The sequence below is a fragment of the Schistocerca nitens genome, chromosome 12 (genome assembly GCF_023898315.1).
Source record: "Schistocerca nitens isolate TAMUIC-IGC-003100 chromosome 12, iqSchNite1.1, whole genome shotgun sequence".
In the NCBI taxonomy this organism is placed as follows: Eukaryota; Metazoa; Arthropoda; class Insecta; order Orthoptera; family Acrididae; genus Schistocerca; species Schistocerca nitens.
Window position 1 is genome coordinate 89,986,941 of NC_064625.1, and position 24,720 is coordinate 90,011,660.

Here is a 24,720-nt window from a genome sequence, read left to right on the forward strand (position 1 = left end):
TGCAAATAATATTTACAAAACAAACCAATTATACATCGACATAAATGCATATATATATATATATATATATATATATATATATATATATATATATATATATATATATATAGGGTGAGTCATCTAACATTAGCGCTGGATATATTTCGTAAACCACATCAAATACTGACGAATCGATTCCACAGACCGAATGTGAGGAGAGGGGCTAGTGTAATTGGTTAATACAAACCATAAAAAAATGCACGGAAGTATGTTTTTTAACACAAACCTACGTTTTTTGTAAATGGAACCCCGTTAGTGTTGTTAGCACATCTGAACTAGAGATGGGGGATCCGCTCTTGAACTAATTCATAGAGTTCAATCTTTCAAAGGAGTGAACAATCAGTGATTCAGAAAAAAAGAACGGTAGCTCCAAACGTTTCCCAGGCAGAGAGAGAGAGAGAGAGAGAGAGACGGAGCATATCAGCAGCGCCTCTGCTGGTCAGAGCACAGTGCACGCCACACAACACAGCCAGCGCCGGCCTCTGCCCTGCTTCTACCTTGGCTGCCTGCATTGTGCAGTGCCCCATTGGATTTTGTGTTTCACATATGCCGGGCCGTCTCTGTGCGTCGTCTGCCGTGTGCACTGTGCAGTGTCTGGCGCAGCTTAACTTCGCATCGCACTCTGTCGGCGATCGTTTCAGTCGCACGTCCTGCCCTCTGGGCAGTTGATGCCAGCAACAGGACAGAGAGCCACCTAGCGGATAACATAGGAACTACTTGCAAAAACCTGCTCGCAAGGGAGCGGACGATTTGTCTCGGAGCGGGTGAGCTCCCCCCACCCTCGGAACTCGCCCGCTCAACGCTCACCCCACCGTCTCGACTCTAGCCAGAGCGTCGAGCAAAGCGACTCTGGTGTCACTCTGGTCTCTGCGGTCTCAGCTCACGCAGTAATACAGCTCGCGGCTCGACCTGCTCGACTCAGCGCCTCTGCATCGGAGTTTGTCCCCACTGGATATTGTTCTTCATAGTAATACCGCTATGTATATTACATTATTATGTTATGTATACATCAATTGTTTTTATTTTATTTTTATTTGTTTAAACTGATTAGATTAGGTTCCTGATGACTACTCTTACTATAGGATTTTTATTATGGACACTCGAATTTAAGCTTTAATTACGAGCGAACCGATAAACGTATCGCAAAATGTGATACACCAATATTTTCCTTGTTTTATTCTGCGTAAGGCTATATGCAGCACTTTCGTTTTACAGTCAAATTTATATTTTTTTTCTTATTCTGGTACGGATTTTGCGATTTTAGGCGTCTTCGAAAGGAAAAATATATGGCTTGCGATGTATTTGTATGAGGTTAATGAAATTTTAATACATTATAGCCAAATATATTGTTAATGTAAATCTCAAGTTACAACATTTTCCGATCACCCAAAAAACCACGCTAGTGCAAAATAAATCAATAATCAAAAACTTTGTCATATCGTGGAAATTTCAATAAACAATACAAAATTCTTACTCATTATCTATGTTACTTCAAAATAGGATCAAATAAGATCAAAATACAGGTATAGTACTGGAATAAACCAAGTTTAAAGGGCAATGTGCCTTTCATTTATTTTCTTTTGTAAATGAGTGGTGAGTCATGAAAAACAGCTAATTCATTTCAGGGAGTGAACAGTTCTGATCCAATCTCTGAAAAGAACAGTTTTGCCCATCTCTAATCTGAACATCTAAACAAATACGTAATCAGTGCCGTTTGTTGCATTGTAAAATGTTAATTACAGCCGGAGATACTGTAACCTAAATTTGACGCTTTAGTACCACTCCTCTGCTGTTCGATCGTGTGTATCGGAGAGCACCGAATTACGTAGTGACCCAAAGGGAACGGTGATGGACCTTAGGTACAGAAGAGAAGAAGGGGTGAGCTACACGTACACACGTGGTTTCCGTTTTCAATTACGGAGTGGAATAGAGTGTGTCCCGACATGTCAGGCCAATAGATGTTCAATGTGGTGGCCATCATTTGCTGCACACAATTGCAATATCTGGCGTAATGAATGTCGTACACGCCGCAGTACATCTGGTGTAATGTCGCCGCAGGCTGCCACAATACGTTGTTTCATATCCTCTGGGGTTGTAGGCACATCACGGTACACATTCTCCTTTAATGTGCCCCACAGAAAGAAGTCCAGAGGTGTAAGATCAGGAGAACGGGCTGGCCAATTTATACGTCCTCCACGTCCTATGAAACGCCCGTCGAACATCCTGTCAAGGGTCAGCCTAGTGTTAATAGCGGAATGTGCAGGTGCACCATCATGCTGATACCACATACGTCGACGCGTTTCCAGTGGGACATTTTCGGGCAACGTTGGCAGATCATTCTGTAGAAACGCGATGTATGTTGCAGTGCTCTCCGATACACACGATCGAACAGCGGAGGAGTGGTACTCAAGCGTCAACTTTAGGTTACAATATCTCCGGATGTAATTAACATTTTACAATGCAACAAACGGCAATGATTACGTATTTGTTTATATGTTCAGATGTGCTAACAACACTAACGGGGTTCCATTTAAAAAAAACGTAGGTTTGTGTTAAAAAACATACTTCCGTGCATTTTTGTATGGTTTGTATTAACTATGGTTTGTATTAACCATTTACACTAGCCCCTCTCCTCACGTTCGGTCTGTGGAATCGATTCGTCAGTATTTGATGTGGTTTACGAAATATATCCAGCGGCTATGTTAGGTGACTCACCCTGTATATATATATATATATATATATATATATATATATATATATATATATATATATATATATATATACAGGGTGAGTTACCTAACATTGCCGCTGGATATATTTCGTAAACGACATCAAATACTGATATATATATATATATATATATATATGAACGTAATGCGTTAGGATAACACCATTACAGTCGTACAGGATAAACCGTCTCGTTTGCCACGATTCCTGTTTTTCCATTAGTTTACTCCTGTTCGGAGTTTCCGCGCTTTCGTAGAGGGCGTTGCGGAGCATCTGCCAGCGCGCCCGCTAGGGGGAGACGCTGTGTGCCGTGCCCAGGGCAGAGTAGGCAGTTTGAGACGAGTGTTTGGCCCTGGACGACCGTTCTGCACCGGGACGCTCGGTCCCTCTACGCTAAGTCTGGATGGGCCCAAAATCACGGGGCGTGAGGACACAAGACGCCGTATATCTGTGGACAACGCTTGGTTTCCGTTCATGGGCCGGGGAAGCTACGAAGTCCGTCTGCGGCTGCCAGTAACCTCCAGAAGGTGGTGACGTCACTGAAAGTAAGATTTTTCATCTAGTTAGTGCAATGGCCGTCGTCTGGCGGGGCCAATCTCCCGGTGTTGTGCGAGCTATTAATAACTGTGTGGCAACGTTTCTCTGCTTTGCCTTTGTAAGTAGGCTGTTTAGGTTTTTTTTATTGGTAACGCCACGTAGCGCTCTGTATGAAAATCAATGGCTGTGCTGTGTGCAGTCTGTGGCTGGTTTGCGTTGTGGTTGGCTATTGTAGTGTTGGACAGTTGGCTGTTAACAGCGCGTAGGGTTGCGCAGTTGGAGGTGAGCCGCCAGCAGTGGTGGATGTGGGGAGAGAGATGGCGGAGTTTTGAGAGCGGATGATCTGGACGTGTGTCCATCAGAGACAGTACATTTGTAAGACTGGATGTCATGAACTGCTATATATATTATGACTGTTAACACTATTAAGGTAAATACATTGTTTGTTCTCTATCAAAATCTTTCATTTGCTAACTATGCCTATCAGTAGTTAGTGCCTTCAGTAGTTAGAATCTTTTATTTAGCTGGCAGTAGTGGCGCTCGCTGTATTGCAGTAGCTTGAGTAACGATATGAAACGTCCCCTTAGAAAAATTATACATGACTGTGCTCAAACTGACACACAATATTTTTTAGCGCAACGCAATCTGACTTTCAATAATCCCTACAAAAGAATGGCCCTGACTAACATTAACCTATACCTTTCACAAATCACTTACCTCACAAAAATCTTCGTTACTCGAACTACTGCAATACAGCGAGCGCCACTAATGCATCTCGCATTGAAATCCGCGCCAAATTTCGAGCCTCAGTAAAACTTCGCCAATCTTGGAGACTTTGCGTTCGTCTAAATTATACTTGCGTTTTTCGGTGCTCCTGCAGCAGCTTTCTGTCGTGTTTTGTGTACCATGGGGGATCAGTTCCGTCTCTTATTAATTTATTTGGTATGAATCACTCGAGTGCTGTTGATACTATTTCTTTGAACTCAAGCCACATATGGCGTTCACTTACATAGTCTGGAAGGACTGGAGATTGTCTCTTAGAAAGACGTCAACCGAATTTTTAGTTGCTTTTATAAATAGATATATTTCGCTTTTAGTTTTGGTGAATTTTGTTTGTTACGGAATTGAGCCTCGCTACGACTGCGTGTTCAGTAATCCCTGTATCCGTCGTGATGCTCGGGATTATTTGTGGCTAAGAGGTCAAGCGTGTTTTCGTAACCATTTACAGTTTGAATGGCCTCGTGAACTAATTGTTCAAAATAGTGTGATCATTACAATTACTGCTTTTCCCACCAAAACCTAGGTTGCTTTCTCTGTGACCCTGCAAATACCAGAGCTAAACAATGTAGAACAACAACGTACGTTACAAGCATAGCATTCTGTATTACTTCATTTCCTTATTTCTAACATTTTAAAATTGTACGTCGACTTTAGATGACATGTCAATCATAGATGTTCTTATCTCTATTTAGTGAACGTATTTTCAGTCATCTTTTGAGCATTGTCCCGCTACACTTTATTAACTAATGTTTTGCCGCAAGGGATATCGCGTTTTAGAGAGTAAATTAATATGGAGTATGTCGTTCTTCTTTTCAAACATTCACATACCCATTTCTTCTTTCCTTATTGTCTTTTGGGCATGCAGTTGTAGTAATTAAAGTAGGCTCAAATGCAGTGATCAAAAAGAAATGATTAGCGTACATTCGCATTCTCTTTACATCGTTCATTTCTTGTTGTCCCCATGGCGATGGATTGTTTCTATCGCAATCAGTAAGCGTGAAAGGAAGCTACCGTACAGACAGAGGAATCTATATTTATACTTGGCAGAACTAATTACATACTGACATAATCGTCGGTATTGCTTTCGTTTCCCAAAAGTTATAAATATTTCGACTTCGGAAAAGAAGCTCTGTATTTGGCCAAGAAGTCGAAGAAGGTCCCTTACGTACTGGTTGTATCGAGTAAGATGTGGAGACGGCGGTTTGAAAGCGGACAGAAGTGGTACGAGGAAGGGCGTCCCTTACCTGAGGGATCGTTACTCAAGCTACCTGGCGAAGAGGCAAGTGTGGCAAATGTCCGGCGTGGCAGATGTCCGGCATTCGATCTCCTGCAAGCCGTTGTTTTCCCATGGACTGTGCATGGGGGCTTAATTAAATGAAATGCAAACAATTTTAATTTCTGCTTTTGTAGCTGTCTGTTCGGTTACGAAGTCTCGTAACGGTTGGCCCTGACTAGTATTATTACGCTATCTGACTGCATAGAACAATAACAAAGAATGAAATGGAAATTTTCATTAACACAATTAATTAATTAAGTCCCCAGCAACTATAAAACCTACGAAACCAAAGCACAAGTGTAACTGTTCTGTGAGTGGAAGTATGACTCAACGTACGCATCTGGCACGGTTCTTTTTCAATAACACAAGAAATTTTAAATATCATTTATACTGAATTAATTAAAGAAAATAAAAATACCATAATTACTCAAGAAAACCAGAATTACACTCTAATACAAGAACACAAGCCAGATGCTTTGTTGACTGAACCTGTAATGACGCATTAATTAAAACATGGAAATAATCAAAAATAAATCAAGTTTCGTTACCTTCATATATTGACCAAAATCACTCTAATCATTACAATATATCTCCACACCGACTCGCTATTACCACATCTCAACAAGCACTTTTCAGTATCACATCTCAGCAAGCACTCCCTACTAGCACATCTCAACACGAACTGACTACTACGAGTCCTGGACAAGCACTGCCCACTACGACATCCCAATAATCACTGCCCGTGGAGGCGGCGGAACAATGCTCTCTAGCGATCTCTGGCGCTGTGGCTCAGTGTAGCCACCTTTCAACTGCGTAGGTCATTGATTGGATAAGCACCTTGTAAAATGTTAAACAACGTTGTACTGTCTGGCGGAGAGATAGAGCCAATTAATTTTATGGGTGTCTGAAATGCGAGATTATGTTAATGTTCGCCAATATCTGTTGTGTTTTAGTACGTAGGCATATTGAACTTTAGTCGTTGTTATTGTGCGTATATTCTTGTGTTAATGAGTTTAGTCCCCGTGGCATTTAAGTGCTCTGTTTAATTATATTTAAGGTAGTGCTATAGTTTCTGTTTGGTAATCCGCCTAGCCACGACTGATGGTTGCTCGGTCTGTCTGAAATGTTGGGCCTATTGGGTAGAGACCGTTTTTGACTTGCTCTCCTCAGCTTCGAAGTCCCGCATTGATACTAAGGCGGTAGTTCTGCCGGAATCTCATCTGCAGAAGTTATCAGTTCTTGTGAGCACAAATAAAGCTACCTTTGCCTCTGTAATTTTCGTCTGCTGGCCATCAAGCTTTGGTTAATGATTAAAAATCGTCAACTGGTCTTCGTCCAACATAGTGGCTCGTGTTAGACGAGTTCCCTTTTCAGTTCGGGTAAATGTTTCCTCCTCGTGGTGGAACCATCCTCTTTCCCGAGCCACGCTGGGGTAAGACTTTCCCGGGTGTCTGTTGCCGCTCAGTGTTCCAGGAGAATTATCTGCTCCACCGTTATGCCCAAGAAAGGCGAATTGGAGTAGTTCTGGGTAACCTAAGTATTGTACACTATTAAGATAGTTCTAGGTTTGGAGAAATTTCTGTTTGGTAAAAATATTCCACGATCCAACATTGTTACAGAACTGAAAGATTTGGTTTTAATTTGCTGAGACGTGAATTAATTATTTGCTATTGATGTTAATTTTTTAAATGAATCTTCTTTAACTTGTGGTTATAATTCTTAGAGTGATCGTCCTTCATGGTGCAGCATCTAATGTGCGTCTGATAGTCCCCTACGTCACCTGCTGACTTCATTCAGAGACTGGAAAGGTGATCCTTGCTCAAGTTTGCGGGACTTCATTAACAATTGATCTTTATTGTTTATGGTCTTATAAATATGTTTGTTAAAAAGGAATAATTTTAGATTCCTATTGTTTATTAAGTAATTCTTCAGTTGCCGGCCGAAGTGGCCGTGCGGTTAAAGGCGCTGCAGTCTGGAACCGCAAGACCGCTACGGTCGCAGGTTCGAATCCTGCCTCGGGCATGGATGTTTGTGATGTCCTTAGTTAGGTTTAACTAGTTCTAAGTTCTAGGTGACTAATAACCTCAGCAGTTGAGTCCCATAGTGCTCAGAGCCATTTGAACCATTTGAATTCTTCAGTTATATAGCAAATATTAAGAGCGCAGCCGGCCGGAGTGGCCGAGCGGTTCTAGGCGCTACAGTCTAGCCGGCCGCGGTGGTCTAGCGGTTCTGGCGCTGCAGTCCGGAACCGCGGGACTGCTACGGTCGCAGGTTCGAATCCTGCCTCGGGCATGGGTGTGTGTGATGTCCTTAGGTTAGTTAGGTTTAAGTAGTTCTAAGTTCTAGGGGACTTATGACCTAAGATGTTGAGTCCCATAGTGCTCAGAGCCATTTGAGCTACAGTCTAGAACCGCGCGACCGCTACGGTCGCAGGTTCGAATCCTGCCTCGGGCATGGATGTGTGTGATGTCCTTAGGTTAGTTAGGTTTAAGCAGTTCGAAGTTCTAGGGGACTGATGACCTCAGCAGTTAAGTCCCATAGGGCTCAGAGCCATTAAGAGGGCAGAAGTTCTCTCATTGTTACACTTGCTTGTTCTGTGGTTTCCACTGAGGGGTGTGACAATAAATGCAAAATCTAAAGTGAAACGTTGGGGCGAATTGATCATTTCCCTTATTTCCGTTAAAGATAACTCATTGTTTGTCGCTTCTTATTGAAATTGGTTGGGATAACAGTTTATTGATTGACCCCATAGAAAGAGTATATCACACGAGAATCACCATAGCTTTCACCATACTGGGGCTCTAACGCACTTTCGACTTTCGCGGCGACCCATTATGACGCCATTCGTTGGACTGGCGTTTCAGTTGTGGTTCTTACGATGTGGCCCATGTCTCATCGAGTGTACGATACGACGTAAGAAAGCCTCTCCTTCGCGCTCATAGCGCTCCAAGTGCGTCTGAGTAGCGTCGTAACGCATCCATTTCTGCATTTCCGTCAAGTCATGCGGAACCCAACGTCATGCAATTTTCCGCATGCCCAGGCGTTCCTTCAGGATGAGAAGCAAAGTCGAATATGCTAAGCCCGGTTTCGTGGGCGAGCTCAGGAATCGTATGGCGTCGACCACTGTCCACTAACGCGGCACCATCATGCACTTCTTCTTCAGAGACGCTAGGACGACCTGCCCGATGCATGTTTGCCACAGTTTCCCGGCCTTCGTTGAAGGCTTTTACCCAACGTGCCACTGTTCTGTACGGCATTACCGATTCCCCGAATCCTCTTCAAGACCTTGATGACACTCTAGTACTGTACGAGCACTGGTACATTCAATCTTGATCCAACTCCGTTGTTCCTGTTTGGAAAACATAATCACACCGTTACGTTAGACCGCTCGCTCACATGTGACTGTGTTTCCCTCGATTGTGCGTGTTGTGACTTGGCAAGACAGCCAAGCCACTATGAGGTGAAGCCGAAAGGCACGCGTTTAAGCTCACGCAGGCTAGCGTGAGGTCTGCAACAGTTAAAGGAGGTGAGACTAGTAAAAAAGGTACGTGGCTTATGGAATACTTAACTTTAATCCATAATTGGTGAACATCGCTCTTGATGATACATAAATTACAAGATCAATAGCAACTGATAATGGCGCCTTTCTAGGTCGTAGCAAATGACGTAGCGGAAGGCTATGCTAACTATCGTCTCGGCTAATGGGAGCGTAATTTGTCAGTGAACCATCGCTAGCAAAGTCGGCTGTACAACTGGGGCGAGTGCTAGGAAGTCTCTCTAGACCTGCCGTGTGGCGGCGCTCGGTCTATAATCACTGATAGTGGCGACACGCGGGTCAGACGTATACTAACGGACCGCGGCCGATTTAAAGGCTACCACCTAGCAAGTGTGGTGTCTGGCGGTGACACCACAATGCGCACGCCGGTGACGTGGGACGGGCGAGTCAGCGACAATTGTAGATTCCATTGCATAGTGTCACCACAGCAGTGTTATCCCCCCCCTCTCTCTCTCTCTCTCTCTCTCTCTCTCTCTCTCTGTGTGTGTGTGTGTGTGTGTGTGTGTGTGTGTGTGTGTGTGTGTGTGTGTGTGTGTGTGTGTGTGTGTGTGAGTGTAGCCTATGTCCGTAGGTCCGGACATTTATTAGGGTCACGTAAAAGACTCTCTATAGCGAAGATCGGATAAATATTTCTTTTCGACAACCGGTTTCAATAGACTTGACTGGTCATTTCCTCGTCTTCTAAAATTACTGTTACGGCACGTGTTCATTGAGTTGGAACCTCATGCCAAGTTGTCACATTAGTGGATAAAATGTAGCTCATTTATCCAATAATGTCATCTAGGTATTAGGTTCCAACTCACTATGAACACGTTTTTTAACAATAACTTGTGAAGATCAGAAGATGACAGCAAATCCTGTCGAAACCAGATGTCGAAAATAAATAAGTTCAAATGGCTCTAAGCGCTATGGGACTTAACATATGAGGTCATCAGTCCCCTAGGCTTAGAACTACTCAAACCTAATTAACCTAAGGACATCACACACATCCATGCCCGAGGCAGAATTCGAACCTGCGACCGTAGCAGCCGCGTGGTTCCGGACTGAGCCAACTAGAAGCGCTCGGTCACAGCGGCCGGCAAAGAAGTATTTATTCAATCTTGGCTAGAGAAAGCTTTTTACAAAGTAAAACAGATCACTCCTTCTCATTTCCCAACATTAGAAATTTCAATCATGTCGTATAAAAATTTGACGTAAATCAGTCAAGAAGTTTTCGAGATTTTTTGATAACAACGACTTGTCTTCATACAGAAGTATAGGTAAGGAAGAGGTTAGCCCTTCGATTTCAGACTTTCCTTGAAGTCGAGACGACGAGCCTACTGATGCAGACACAGAGGAAAGCTTTCGAAAACAATGTGCCAGAATTTTTTAGGTTTTTGTGGCCACTTGTTGATGTATGGTCTGTTGAGTTTCGTCTCCGAGCCTGCGGACGACGTTTGTAGAATAATTTCTCAAACGTTTCGTCAGCACGAGTGGCTGGCATTATCACCAGTCCGCCACCAGCAATAGAGGGTGACGCTTTGACAATGCATGCCCACTTGGTGATACGCCAGAAAAATTATTATATAAACGGTGGCTGACGATCCAGAGACGAAAGCTGACAGGCATTATATGTTCTCTCGATTGCATACTCTGGGATCATAACTGTCCCCAAAGACACTTGACCAGTCAAAATCCTCAGATCACACTCAGTTTTGCCCTAGATTTTCCGAAGATGACGTTTTTTCTCTTCCGGCTGGAGATTCCATGGCCTTTCCGGATAGTATATTAAAAAACTAGAAACCCGCCTCGATTGCGAAAAAAGCACGTAGTGTTAACCTAGGTTTCGGCGTAGATAACTACACCTTCTTCAGAACAATAAAACCCACAACTGCCTAAGAAGACCTTTGTCAATGATTAAAAGAACCCCATAGCTACACATTTATCAACGAAAAAAAGGAAAACACAAACAGTACACGTGTACGAAGTCTAGACCGTTACTTAATGGTGTAACCTCCACCTCACACCAGCCTATGCTCTATGGGCCATGACCCATGAGTTTATGGTGGGTCATGGCCCATCGAACATAGGCCGGTGTGAGGTGGAGGTTACACCATAAAGTAACGGTCTAGACTTCGTACACGTGTACTGTTTGTGTTTTCCTTTTTTTCTTTGATAAATGTGTAGCTATGGGGTTCTTTTAATCATTGACAAAGGTCTTCTTAGGCAGTTGTGGGTTTTATTGTTCTGAAGAAGGTGTAGTTATCTACGCCGAAACCTAGGTTAACACTAGGTGCTTTTTTCGCAATCGAGGCGGGTTTCTAGTTTTTTAATATATTAACCAACGATTGCTGACGCGCTGCGATGTTGAAGGTTCTTTCCGGATAGTCCTACCTGGCGTGGACAGATCATTTCTCAAAGGTGGCGCCACCGAACCCAAATCCGGAGCCCAGACCTTGCAAGTTGGTGATAATTACACAGACGGAACTCAACTGCAAAGATTAAAAGAAGCCGACAGTTGTTTGAGGAAAGTAATAATCATTTTTTTCTTTTTTTTAGATTGACAGAGTCGGAACTCGAGTAGGCACCATCGCGCCCAGGGCCTATCACCCCAGAATCAAGAATTTTAATTAGGAAATTAGAAGTCGCCCAATCGCCGAAGACTTTGCCGAGCCAACTCTAATGGCTTGCCGTGTCGTTTTGCTAAAGTTTTTCTGTCTTTTTTATTTTCCCTCTCAGTGTATCGATGCCTGGCGCCAGTGAGGTAGGCGGTGTTTTCGGGCTCGTTGGGAGGGGTGGCACCCCCGCCCCACCTCGGCGTCGCTAATGATGTTGTTAACTGCTGCTCTGACCCGGGACTGAGTGACAAGCGCCACCTGATAAATGAAGCGCCCTCGCCTGGACTCCAGCGCCGTGTTTTTCCAGCCGCCGCCCGACTGTACTGGAGCGGTTTTTGCGGATTTCCCTGTGCAGCTATCTGGCTCTGTTTCGCTGCGGCTGTTGTGACAAGCGTCGATAAGCGAAGGGTAGCGGGTATGGCAAGGTCTATTACAATAGGAGAGAAAAAATATGTTAATCGACCTACACTGGTATGCATTCGAATTACAACATAACGAAGGCGGCATGTAGCAAACTTCGCAAATCGGGCAGTCGGTAAAGCACTTACCAGCGAAAGACAAAGGTCCCATGTTCGAGTCGGCGTCCAGGGTTTTAATCGCTGATCGTGATTCACATGTGCACATACTGACAAGGAGACGGCACGACCGTGGGGTCGGGGATTTGTCCGAAATTTTGTGTGGTGAAAGAGGACCCCTAACACCTCACGTGGTTGAAGTATTAGGATGCACTACCCGGAAAATTCCGAGAAAAATTGATCCAAAGTTTCTCAGGTGCTTTATGAGTATAAAATGTTAGTCTCTTGCCGAGCCGCTGTCTGGCCTAGATGGTTATATGTAGAACCACTACAACACCTTGAACGAGAACGAACAGAAGAAAATTAAGTCACTTGGTTTCTTATTATTATTTACGATTACCTTGCTTCCGGAACTTCTATGTTACACGAAAAGGTCTTATTGTTTTTTTTTTTTTTTACATTTCTTCAGAATTACTCGTGTTCGACTTCCAAAGTATTTGTGTGATTCAAGAAGAATTGTTAAGTTTTTATCAGTGTTCAGTTTATACTCAGAGAAGAGGTTTCTTTGTTTTTCTTACATCGGAGAATGGGAATTTTGTGTTAAGATTTCTGCATACTTAGTGCTATGACCCAACAGGGAACATGAAAAATTGGGTGGGAGGGGTTTGGGCCTCGACGCACTGGCAGTGCCGTGAAGAGACCTCACTGCTAGTGCGGCGTGTACCACGCCCTGACTATCCTAAAAATAAAAAAAAAATAAAAAAATAAAAAATAAAAGTGGTTAAAAATTGGATTGCTGGGAAAAAAAGGATGGATACAGCGTCTGCAAAAAAAAAAAAGAAAGATGGTTAGGGCTAGCACACTTACGCCAGAGGTCTTGGGTTCGATTCCTCCTCTGGCACTTTTTTTCCCTTCTGTTTCATTTTCTTTTGTTATTCCACTAATTATTAAAAAAGTTTCTCAAACCTACATTATTTTTAAAACATTATTTCAGCTCAAGAACGTAAAGTGAGAAGAAAACGACAGTTTGTTTTTCGATTTCGTCGTGAACAGACGTGCCTGTTTCAAATTTCAACGTGTTATTCCGATCAGAGATTAAACATGTCGACTGAAGAAGTTGGTGGCTCATCTGGAATAGGAGAAGAAATTCCTGAAGAATCCATTCATAGTGATCTATCAAAATTACGATTGAAGGGCGCAGTGGTGTATTATGAAAAGCTGTTGACGGAAAACAATTTAATTGCATCGACATCTTTGGAAGAAATCTCTCGCGATGTTATGTTATTGGCCGGAGAACTTGATAATAATACAATGGAGAGAAAAAATATTTACTTCTTATTTATTCTTGGGGAGGTCAAACGAATCCGGAGAGATATGATGCAATTTTTCAAGATGGCGAAAATATGCCAACTTGGTATGTAAAAGTCATACCTCCAAAATGCACTTCTTTGGTGCAATTTTGTGATGTTTACTTTTACAGGCAAGTTAAAAATTTCATAAAGCGCTTGCAAAATTGCAGCGCATTGCTACAGGAGAATCGCGAAATTAATTCCCTGGAAGATTGTATAAAAATTCATTCTATGATTCTGTAGTGGCGTAGCAAGACATCCACGCCACTCGGAAGTAGCCGAAAGGCACGCGTTAAGCTCACGCAGATTGGCGTGAAGTCTGGAACAGGACAATGTCTTGAGAATTGCAATAAAGTACGAAAATCTTGTAATACTTAATCCACATTTGTAGAACATCGCTCTTGATGATACATGCTTCACATAATAAATATAAATTGAATACGGCGCCTTGCTAGGTCGTAGCAAATGTAGCTGAAGGCTATGCTAACTATCGTCTCGGCAAATGAGAGCGTATTTGTCAGTGAACCATTGCTATGAACGTCGGCTGTACAACTGGGGCGAGTACTAGTACGTCTCTCTAGACCTGCCGCGTGGTGGCGCTCGGTCTGCGATCACTGACAGTGGCGACACGCGGGTCCGACGTATACTAATGGACCGCGGCCGATTTAAAGGCTACCACCTAGCAAGTGTGGTGTCTGGCGGTGACACCACAGATTCACCATCAATTATCGTCACCAGTATTCCGAGACATGATTCAGTATGCCTGGTTTGCCTCAAAATTATCAGAAACTCAAAACATTTTCGTAAATGTTAATGGGGCATGTTTTTGTACAGATTTATTGCAAACGCCCTGTGACTGTAAAAAATCCGCTTTTATATGTTCCACAAGATGTCGCAAAAATTATTGCTTTGTTTGTTTTTACGATAATTACCACTGCGGTTCTTGTTTATAATTATTATATGTATAAAAATTGAATATTTCCCAATCGACTTTGTTATTCTGATTAAAAACCCAATGTTTCTCCTCATATACTTTACAATGAAAAATGGAAAACCGACAGCCATGAATTGTATTGTAGGACAAAAAGAAAATTATTTTTATTCAATAATGTAACTAATTTGTTAAAGATAATGAAGGTTTGGGAAACTTTCTGAATAATTGGTGGAATAACAAAAGAAAATGAAACAGAAGAAAGAAAAAGTGCCAGAGGATGAATTGAACCCGAGACCTCTGGCGTAGTAGTCCGAGCCTTAAACAGACGGCGGCTCGGCAGTTCACTAACATTTTATACTCATATGGCACCTAAGAAAGTTTGGATCGATTTTTTCACGGATTTTCCGAGTAGTGCGTCCTAATATTTTAACCACGTGAGGTGTTAGGGGTCCTCTTTCACCACACAAAATTTCGGACAAATCCCCGACCCCACGGTCGTGCCGTCTCCTTGTCAGCTACGAAAATTCATTCCGGAGACAATGTCCTAGAGTGTGGCAAAGCTATGTCCCTGCAATAGGTATGCATTCGACAGCATGTGTATCTATTAAAATAATACCAATCGCCGTTATTTAGGTTTTATTTTTATTCTTAGGCTACCAGTTTCGTCGATACACTACGTCATCTTCAGGCCTGCTTAATCGAGTAACTTTCGTGTTGCAAGATACAGCAGCACTCTCAATCCGTCTCGTAACGATTTTACGGGCATGCGTGATCCTTGAACACGCATGCCCGTAAAATCGTTACGAGACCGGCTACAGAGTGGCTTCAGGAACACTCTACTGGGTTTAAACACTTCCGCTGGCCACCAAACTCCCCAGACATGAACATTATCGAGCAAATCTGGGATGCCTTGCAACTCACTGTTCAGAAGAGATCTCCACCCCGTCGTTCTCTTACGGATTCATGGTTTAAATTCCCTCCAGCACTACTTCAAACATTAGTCGAGTCCATGCCACGTCGTGTTGCGGCATTTCTGCGTGCTGGCGGGCCCGCTCCTCGGTATTAGGCAGGTGTACCGTTTTTCTTTGGCTCTTCAGTGTACAGTTTACCTGAATGGAAACCTTTTCTCCACTTGGAAGAGTCGAAAATGGTGATAGAGGCCTTCTCTTCACTCGGTCTCAACCTGTGTTCCAAAAACTGCCACGGCCTTCCCGAAATTCTGCAGAACTGTTAATACACTCCTGGAAATGGAAAAAAGAACACATTGACACCGGTGTGTCAGACCCACCATACTTGCTCCGGACACTGCGAGAGGGCTGTACAAGCAATGATCACACGCACGGCACAGCGGACACACCAGGAACCGCGGTGTTGGCCGTCGAATGGCGCTAGCTGCGCAGCATTTGTGCACCGCCGCCGTCAGTGTCAGCCAGTTTGCCGTGGCATACGGAGCTCCATCGCAGTCTTTAACACTGGTAGCATGCCGCGACAGCGTGGACGTGAACCGTATGTGCAGTTGACGGACTTTGAGCGAGGGCGTATAGTGGGCATGCGGGAGGACGGGTGGACGTACCACCGAATTGCTCAACACGTGGGGCGTGAGGTCTCCACAGTACATCGATGTTGTCACCAGTGGTCGGCGGAAGGTGCACGTGCCCGTCGACCTGGGACCGGACCGCAGCGACGCACGGATGCACGCCAAGACCGTAGGATCCTACGCAGTGCCGTAGGGGACCGCACCGCCACTTCCCAGCAAATTAGGGACACTGTTGCTCCTGGGGTATCGGCGAGGACCATTCGCAACCGTCTCCATGAAGCTGGGCTACGGTCCCGCACACCGTTAGGCCGTCTTCCGCTCACGCCCCAACATCGTGCAGCCCGCCTCCAGTGGTGTCGCGACAGGCGTGAATGGAGGAACGAATGGAGACGTGTCGTCTTCAGCGATGAGAGTCGCTTCTGCCTTGGTGCCAATGATGGTCGTATGCGTGTTTGGCGCCGTGCAGGTGAGCGCCACAATCAGGACTGCATACGACCGAGGCACACAGGGCCAACACCCGGCATCATGGTGTGGGGAGCGATCTCCTACACTGGCCGTACACCACTGGTGATCGTCGAGGGGACACTGAATAGTGCACGGTACATCCAAACCGTCATCGAACCCATCGTTCTACCATTCCTAGACCGGCAAGGGAACTTGCTGTTCCAACAGGACAATGCACGTCCGCATGTATCCCGTGCCACCCAACGTGCTCTAGAAGGTGTAAGTCAACTACCCTGGCCAGCAAGATCTCCGGATCTGTCCCCCATTGAGCATGTTTGGGACTGGATGAAGCGTCGTCTCACGCGGTCTGCACGTCCAGCACGAACGCTGGTCCAACTGAGGCGCCAGGTGGAAATGGCATGGCAAGCCGTTCCACGGGACTACATCCAGCACCTCTACGATCGTCTCCATGGGAGAATAGCAGCCTGCATTGCTGCGAAAGGTGGATATACACTGTACTAGTGCCGACATTGTGCATGCTCTGTTGCCTGTGTCTATGTGCCTGTAGTTCTGTCAGTGTGATCATGTGATGTATCTGACCCCAGGAATGTGTCAATAAAGTTTCCCCTTCCTGGGACAATGAATTCACGGTGTTCTTATTTCAATTTCCAGGAGTGTATTTTGTGGCAACGGCCTTGCCGCAGTGGATACACCGGTTCCCGTGAGATCACCGAAGTTAAGCGCTGTCGGGCGTGGTCGGCACTTGGATGGGTGACCATCCAGCCTGTCATGCGCTGTTGCCATTTTTCGGGGTGCACTCAGCCTCGTAATGCCAATTGAGGAGCTACTCGACCGAATAGTAGCGGCTTCGATCAAGAATACCATTATAACGACCGGGAGAGCGGTGTGCTGACCCCACGCACCTCCTATCCTCATCCTCCACCGAGGATGACACGGCGATCGGATGGTCCCGGTAGGCCACTCGTGGCCTGAAGACGGAGTGCTTTTATTCATATTTTGTACAGGAAACTCTAGAACTACAGCATACCTATCAACAGCCCCGAAAAAAAATGAATATATCTTCAGAGTTGGGTGCCAACTTGATTCACGCTATAACGTAAGTGTGCTGCAATCCATAAGGTGGTGCTTCAGACATGAGCGGACGTAACAGTCTTAGTTCCTTTTCGCTTGGCGCCGGGAATACTTGATCCAAGACGACCATCAAACGTCTGCGGCCATCTGTGAAGCTTTGTACTGCGAGAAACCGGGGCTCAGCCGGACAAATGCGATTACGAAACCCTCGGCAGGTCGCGTAAGCTGACAGTGAAAAATGCCGCAATCCATTAGCTCTGCGGAAACGAGAGCAAACCACAGGTTTCACGCCGAAAGGAGCCTCTACACGTGTTGTTCCTTAGCAGGGGCGATACATAATTCATCGGTAATAATCAGAAACTGCTCCGTCCCCCAACCTGTTTGCTACCGTCTTTTACACTACTATTATTCCCCCCCCCCGCTACGTTCGATTGAAATGTACTCAGCGGTGAAGGCGAAAGGCGATACCTAACGAAATAAAAAACGAGCTTGTTGCTAATGGGAAAGTGAGGAAGGGAACGCTTTCCTTTGTTATTGTATGTGCCGTTGTCATGGGAACGAGAAATTCTCCAGGGTAGCGGCTCTAGGTTACGCTGAGTATGTTAATCTTGTAGAAGGCGCTGTCGGTTTCGGAAGAAGAAACTGAAAATAGTAAGAGGGCCGAGCACTTCCTTAAGTAGCGTATGACTGATAGATACAACCATCGAAGCACAAATGTGGCCCGCCACGAATTCCTCTCCTGTGTCAGCCCCCTACAACTCAGAGTAGAACTTTCAGCCTACGTCCTCAATTATTTGCCTGATGTATTCCAATCTCAATCTTCCTCTGCAGTTTTTACCGTCTACAGTCCTGAGACTGGTTTGATGCAGCTCTCCATGCTACTCTATCCTGTGCAAGCTTCTTCATCTCCCAGTATTTACTGCAACCTACATGCTTCTGAATCTGCTTAGTGTATTCATCTCTTGGTCTCCCTCTCCGATTTTTACCCTCCAAGCTGCCCTCCTGTACTAAATTGGTGATTCCTTGATGCCTCAGAACATGTCCTACCAACCCATCCCTTCTTCTAGGCAACTTGTGCCACAAATTTTTCTCCCCAGTTCTTATCAATACCGCCTCATTAGTTATGTGATCTACCCATCTAATCTTCAGCATTCTTCTGTAGCAACACATTTCAAAAGCTTCTATTCTCTTCTTGTCCAAACTATTTATCGTCCATGTTTCACTTCCATACATGGCTACACTCCATACAAATACTTTCAGAAACGACTTCCTGACACTTAAATCTATACTAGATGTTAACAAATTTCTCTTCTTCAGAAACGTTTTCCTTGCCATTGCCAGTCTATATTTTATTTCCTGTCTACTTCGACCATCATCAGTTATTTTGCTCCCCAAATAGCAAAACTCACTACTTTAAGTGTCATTTCCTAATCTAATTGGCCGGCCGAAGTGGCCGTGTGGTTAAAGGCGCTGCAGTCTGGAACCGCAAGACCGCTACGGTCGCAGGTTCGAATCCTGCCTCGGGCATGGATGTTTGTGATGTCCTTAGGTTAGTTAGGTTTAACTAGTTCTAAGTTCTAGGGGACTAATGACCTCAGCAGTTGAGAGTCCCATAGTGCTCAGAGCCATTTGAACCATTTGAACCTAATCTAATTCCCGCAGCATCACCCGATTTAATTTGACTACATTCCATTATTCTCGTTTTGCTTTTGTTGATGTTCATCTTATATCCTCCTTTCAAGACATTGTCCATTCCGTTCAACTGCTCTTCCAAGTCCTTTTGCTGTCTCTGACAGAATTACAATGTCATCGGCGAACCTCAAAGTTTTTATTTCTTCTCCATAGATTTTAATACCTACTCCGAATTTTTCTTTCGTTTCCTTTACTGCTTGCTCAATATACAGATTGAATAACATCGGGGAGAGGCTACAACCCTGTCTCACTCCTTTCCCAACCACTGCTTCCCTTTCATGCCCCTCGACTCTTATAACTGCCATCTGGTTTCTGTACAAATTGTAAATAGCCTTTCGCTCCCTGTATTTTACCCCTGACACCTTCAGAATTTGAAAGAGAGTATTCCAGTCAACATTGTCAAAAGCTTTCTCTAAGTCTACAATTACTAGAAACGTAGGTTTGCTTTTCCTTGATCTATTTTCTAAGATAAGTCGTAGGGTCAGTAACGCCTCACATGTCCCAACATTTCTACGGAATCCAAACTGTTCTTCCCCGTGTTCGGCTTCTACCAGTTTTTCCATTCGTCTGTAGAGAATTCGCGTTAGCATTTTGCAGCTGTGACTTATTAAACTGATAGTTCGGTAATTTTCACATCTGTCAACACCTGTTTTCTTTGGGATTGGAATTATTATATTCTTCTTGAAGTCTGAGGGTATTTCGCCTGTCTCATACATCTTGCTCACCAGGGAACTATTCTCTGATGTCGTAACACAAGCCTCCAGTGTCCTCCACATATTCCTTTCATCGTCAGCTCTGTGGAGAACCTCCGCAATACTTGTTTTATCAGTCCACTTAATTTTCAACATTCTTGTGTAGCATCACATCTGAAACGCTTCGATTCGCTTATGTTCCGATTTTCCCACGCTTCATACCTCACTACCATACAACGCTGAACTTCAAACTTACATTCTCAGAATTTTCTTCCTCAAATTGTCTATTTTTGATACTAACAGATTTCTTTTGGCCAGCAATGTCCTATTTGCCAGTGCTAGTCTGCTTTTTTATGTCCTAGTTGCTCCGTCCACCACAGGTTATTTTGCTTCCTAGGTATCAGAGTTCCTTAACTGCATGTACTTCGTAATCACTAATTCTGAAGTTAAATTTCTCGCTGTTCTCATTTCTGCTATTTTTCATTACTTTCGTCTTTCCTCGATTTATTCTCAGTTCATATTCCGCTTTCAATAGACTTTTCATTTCATTCAACACACCCTGTAATTCTTCTTATTCTCAGTCCATTTTCCATACTCAATAGTCTTTTCATTTCATCCAACACACCCTGTAATTCTTCTTATTCTCAGTCCATTTTCCATACTCAATAGACTTTTCATTTCATTCATCACACCCTGTAATTCTTCTTATTCTCAGTCCATGTTCCATATTCAATAGACTTTTCATTTCAATTAACACACCCTGTAATTCTTTTTACCTTTCACTCAGGATAGCAATGCCATCAGCGAATCTTGAACAAATTGAATATTAAACCCTCGTTCCAACCTTTCTTTGATTTCTGCCATTGCCTCTTCGATGTATAAATTGAACAGGAGCGAAAAACTACATCCTCATTTTGCACCCTTTTTAATCTGAGCATTTCGTTCTTGTTTTCCCATTCTTATTGTCCCTCTTGGTTCTTGTACATATCGAATACTACTCGCCTTTCCTTATAGCTTACCGCTGTTTTTCTCAGAATTTCGAACATCTTGCACCGTTTTACATTATCCAACGCTTTTTCCAGTTTATCAAATCCTACGAATGTGGCTTTATTCTGTTCAGCCGTGCTCCCGTTATCATGCGCAGCTTCACAACTGCCTCTCTGGTGCCTTTACCTTTCCTATACCCAAAGTAACCGTCGTCTAATAGATCCTCAATTTTCTTTTTCATTCTTTCGTATATTACTCTTCTTAGCAACTCGGATGCATGAGACGTTAAGTTTATTGTGCTGTATTTCTGGAAGTTGTCGACTTTTGCAATCTTCGGAGATCTGTGGATGTCGTTTCTCCAAAAACCTGTTGGTGTATCGGCAGTCTCATACATTCTACACACCGACGTGAATAGTAGTTTGTTACCATTTCTCCCAATGACATTAAAAATTCCGATGGAATGCTGTGTATTGCTTCTACCTCAGGGGTTCCCAACTAAATTTTCTCGAGGACCCCCTCTTCGAGCATGATTGGTATCTTGTCATATCACAGTATCAAGTACCCAAAAAAGCCAAATTAAGAGTCTTTTTATACGTTTTCTATTTTTGGTACTACGAAAAAACATTGATATATTCCTTATTGAAAAAATATTGTGCGGCAAAACAAAAACTCTGTTATCGTACGAAATTTATTTAATATATTTTTTATTCTAATAGCATTTTGCGGGCCCCTCTGGCATAGCTCGCGGACCCCTGGGGGGGCGCGGACCACCTGTTGGGAACCACTGTTCTACCTTATTTGATATTTAGTTGTCCAAAGCTCTTTTCATTTCTGACTCTAATACCAGATCCCCTATCTCTTCCTCAATCACGTCAAGTCCTCCCCCTCATAGAGACCTTCAGTGTATTCTTTCCACCTATTCACTCTCTCCTCTTCATTTAACATTGGATTTACCATTGTACTCTTAAAGTTACCGCCGTTGCTTTTAATTTCGCCAAAAGGTGCCTTTCACTTTTCTGTATGCAGAGTCAGTTCTTCTGACAATCATTTCCTTTCGATTTCTTCACATTTTTCTTGCAACTTCCCTGCGCTTCCTGCTTATTTCAAAGTAATTTATATTGCTGTATTACTGAATTTCCCGGAACATTTTTATACTTCCTTCTCTGATAGATCAACTGAAGTATCTTTTGTTACCTATTTTCTTAAAAAATAAATAAATAAATGAAAATAAAAAGCTATAAGAATGTTTCATTCCGTTAAGTCTGTAGGTTATTGTGACCATTGTCACCGATGTTATAATCCTGTAAATCCGTCGTTTTGAGTTGCTTTGGTTTAATCAGGAGACAAAGCAACAGTGGCCTTAGTCCACTGTTGCCTGCACTGTAACACCTGAAACCAACTTTTTAGTGTAGTTTCCCTCACTGTTGTGTGATGTCGCCTGAGCATCTAGCATACCCATGAGATGCCACAGAATCGGTTAGCTGTGAGCTATAGTGATAGATAACTTCCGTTTAAGGTCACGCAAGTTAAGAGAAAATAAAGGTGTGCAAATTACCATGGCCCAATTAAGCATAAAAATGTGAGTACCGGACCTCACACAGATGACAGGATCCGTCTAACTGCTAAAGGAAATTAAGGGCCCCTACAACAAGTTGATTTATTGTTAAAAGACATCAAAAATATTTTACCCACTGAATGAAGAACAGAATTATCTAGGGAACAAGATACTGCAAACATGTACGACATACTAGGTGTAGGTGCGTGGACACATGGTGGAAACAAAGTGAAACTGCGTATGTGTATGTGAATAATGAGTTCTGAGAAGTTATTGAGCTAAAGAAAACGCCATAGAAAAGCATGAAGAGACTCCAGTACACTCGCCTAAGGGCGTATGGTTGCAGCTGGCTGGATGCGAAAATTAGATAAATATGCAAGATAAAATTCTTGATGAATGCTTCAGTGATGTACGAGAACCTACACTCCTGCAAATGGAAAAAAGAACACATTGACACCGGTGTGTCAGACCCACCATACTTGCTCCGGACACTGCGAGAGGGCTGTACAAGCAATGATCACACGCACGGCACAGCGGACACACCAGGAACCGCGGTGTTGGCCGTCGAATGGCGCTAGCTGCGCAGCATTTGTGCACCGCCGCCGTCAGTGTCAGCCAGTTTGCCGTGGCATACGGAGCTCCATCGCAGTCTTTAACACTGGTAGCATGCCGCGACAGCGTGGACGTGAACCGTATGTGCAGTTGACGGACTTTGAGCGAGGGCGTATAGTGGGCATGCGGGAGGCCGGGTGGACGTACTGCCGAATTGCTCAACACGTGGGGCGTGAGGTCTCCACAGTACATCGATGTTGTCGCCAGTGGTCGGCGGAAGGTGCACGTGCCCGTCGACCTGGGACCGGACCGCAGCGACGCACGGATGCACGCCAAGACCGTAGGATCCTACGCAGTGCCGTAGGGGACCGCACCGCCACTTCCCAGCAAATTAGGGACACTGTTGCTCCTGGGGTATCGGCGAGGACCATTCGCAACCGTCTCCATGAAGCTGGGCTACGGTCCCGCACACCGTTAGGCCGTCTTCCGCTCACGCCCCAACATCGTGCAGCCCGCCTCCAGTGGTGTCGCGACAGGCGTTAATGGAGGGACGAATGGAGACGTGTCGTCTTCAGCGATGAGAATCGCTTCTGCCTTGGTGCCAATGATGGTCGTATGCGTGTTTGGCGCCGTGCAGGTGAGCGCCACAATCAGGACTGCATACGACCGAGGCACACAGGGCCAACACCCGGCATCATGGTGTGGGGAGCGATCTCCTACACTGGCCGTACACCACTGGTGATCGTCGAGGGGACACTGAATAGTGCACGGTACATCCAAACCGTCATCGAACCCATCGTTCTACCATTCCTAGACCGGCAAGGTAACTTGCTGTTCCAACAGGACAATGCACGTCCGCATGTATCCCGTGCCACCCAACGTGCTCTAGAAGGTGTAAGTCAACTACCCTGGCCAGCAAGATCTCCGGATCTGTCCCCCATTGAGCATGTTTGGGACTGGATGAAGCGTCGTCTCACGCGGTCTGCACGTCCAGCACGAACGCTGGTCCAACTGAGGCGCCAGGTGGAAATGGCATGGCAAGCCGTTCCACAGGACTACATCCAGCATCTCTACGATCGTCTCCATGGGAGAATAGCAGCCTGCATTGCTGCGAAAGGTGGATATACACTGTACTAGTGCCGACATTGTGCATGCTCTGTTGCCTGTGTCTATGTGCCTGTGGTTCTGTCAGTGTGATCATGTGATGTATCTGACCCCAGGAATGTGTCAATAAAGTTTCCCCTTCCTGGGACAATGAATTCACGGTGTTCTTATTTCAATTTCCAGGAGTGTAGTATAGCAGCAGTAATGGTGGAGAATTCTAAATTCAGCTGCAGCATATGAGCTCTACTTGAGTTGGATACATTTTGCTCTGCACTTCTAAGATGAAGCTTTCTGTATCAAATCCTGCTGAGAAATGTGCGTCCTTAGGAGAAGTGATTCCTTTGATGGCCCTGATGCAAGTGCGTTCTTACTTACCTCTACAAAACGTAGCTGGTTCTGCCAGCACTGTAACCCCGCCGGCCAGCTGCAACAGACCTTGCGAGTTCTGACCCATGACAACTTAATAAAAATGCTAACAAATTCCCTATTACAAATTCTTCCATGGTTAATCAATGGAGCTCATTTCTCCCTCGAATAGGGGCAGAAGGCAGAAAATGTCCCTCGCTATGTAACAGAGTTCCATTTACGAGGTGCATTCAAGTTCTAAGGCCTCCGATTTTTTTTCTCCGGATTGGAAAGCGATAGAAACATGCGCATTGTTTTAAAATGAGGCCGCGTTCGTTGTCAATACATCCCAGAGATGGCAGCACCGTACGGCAGACGGAATTTTACCGCCAGCGGCGAGAATGAGAACT

At 44.4% G+C, this 24,720-nt stretch overlaps 1 pseudogene; it reads left to right on the top strand.

Moving 5' to 3' along the window:
* Positions 1-16,976: 16,976 nt before the first annotated feature.
* Positions 16,977-17,094, top strand: LOC126215519 (5S ribosomal RNA; annotated as a pseudogene).
* The last annotated feature ends 7,626 nt before the right edge of the window (positions 17,095-24,720 follow it).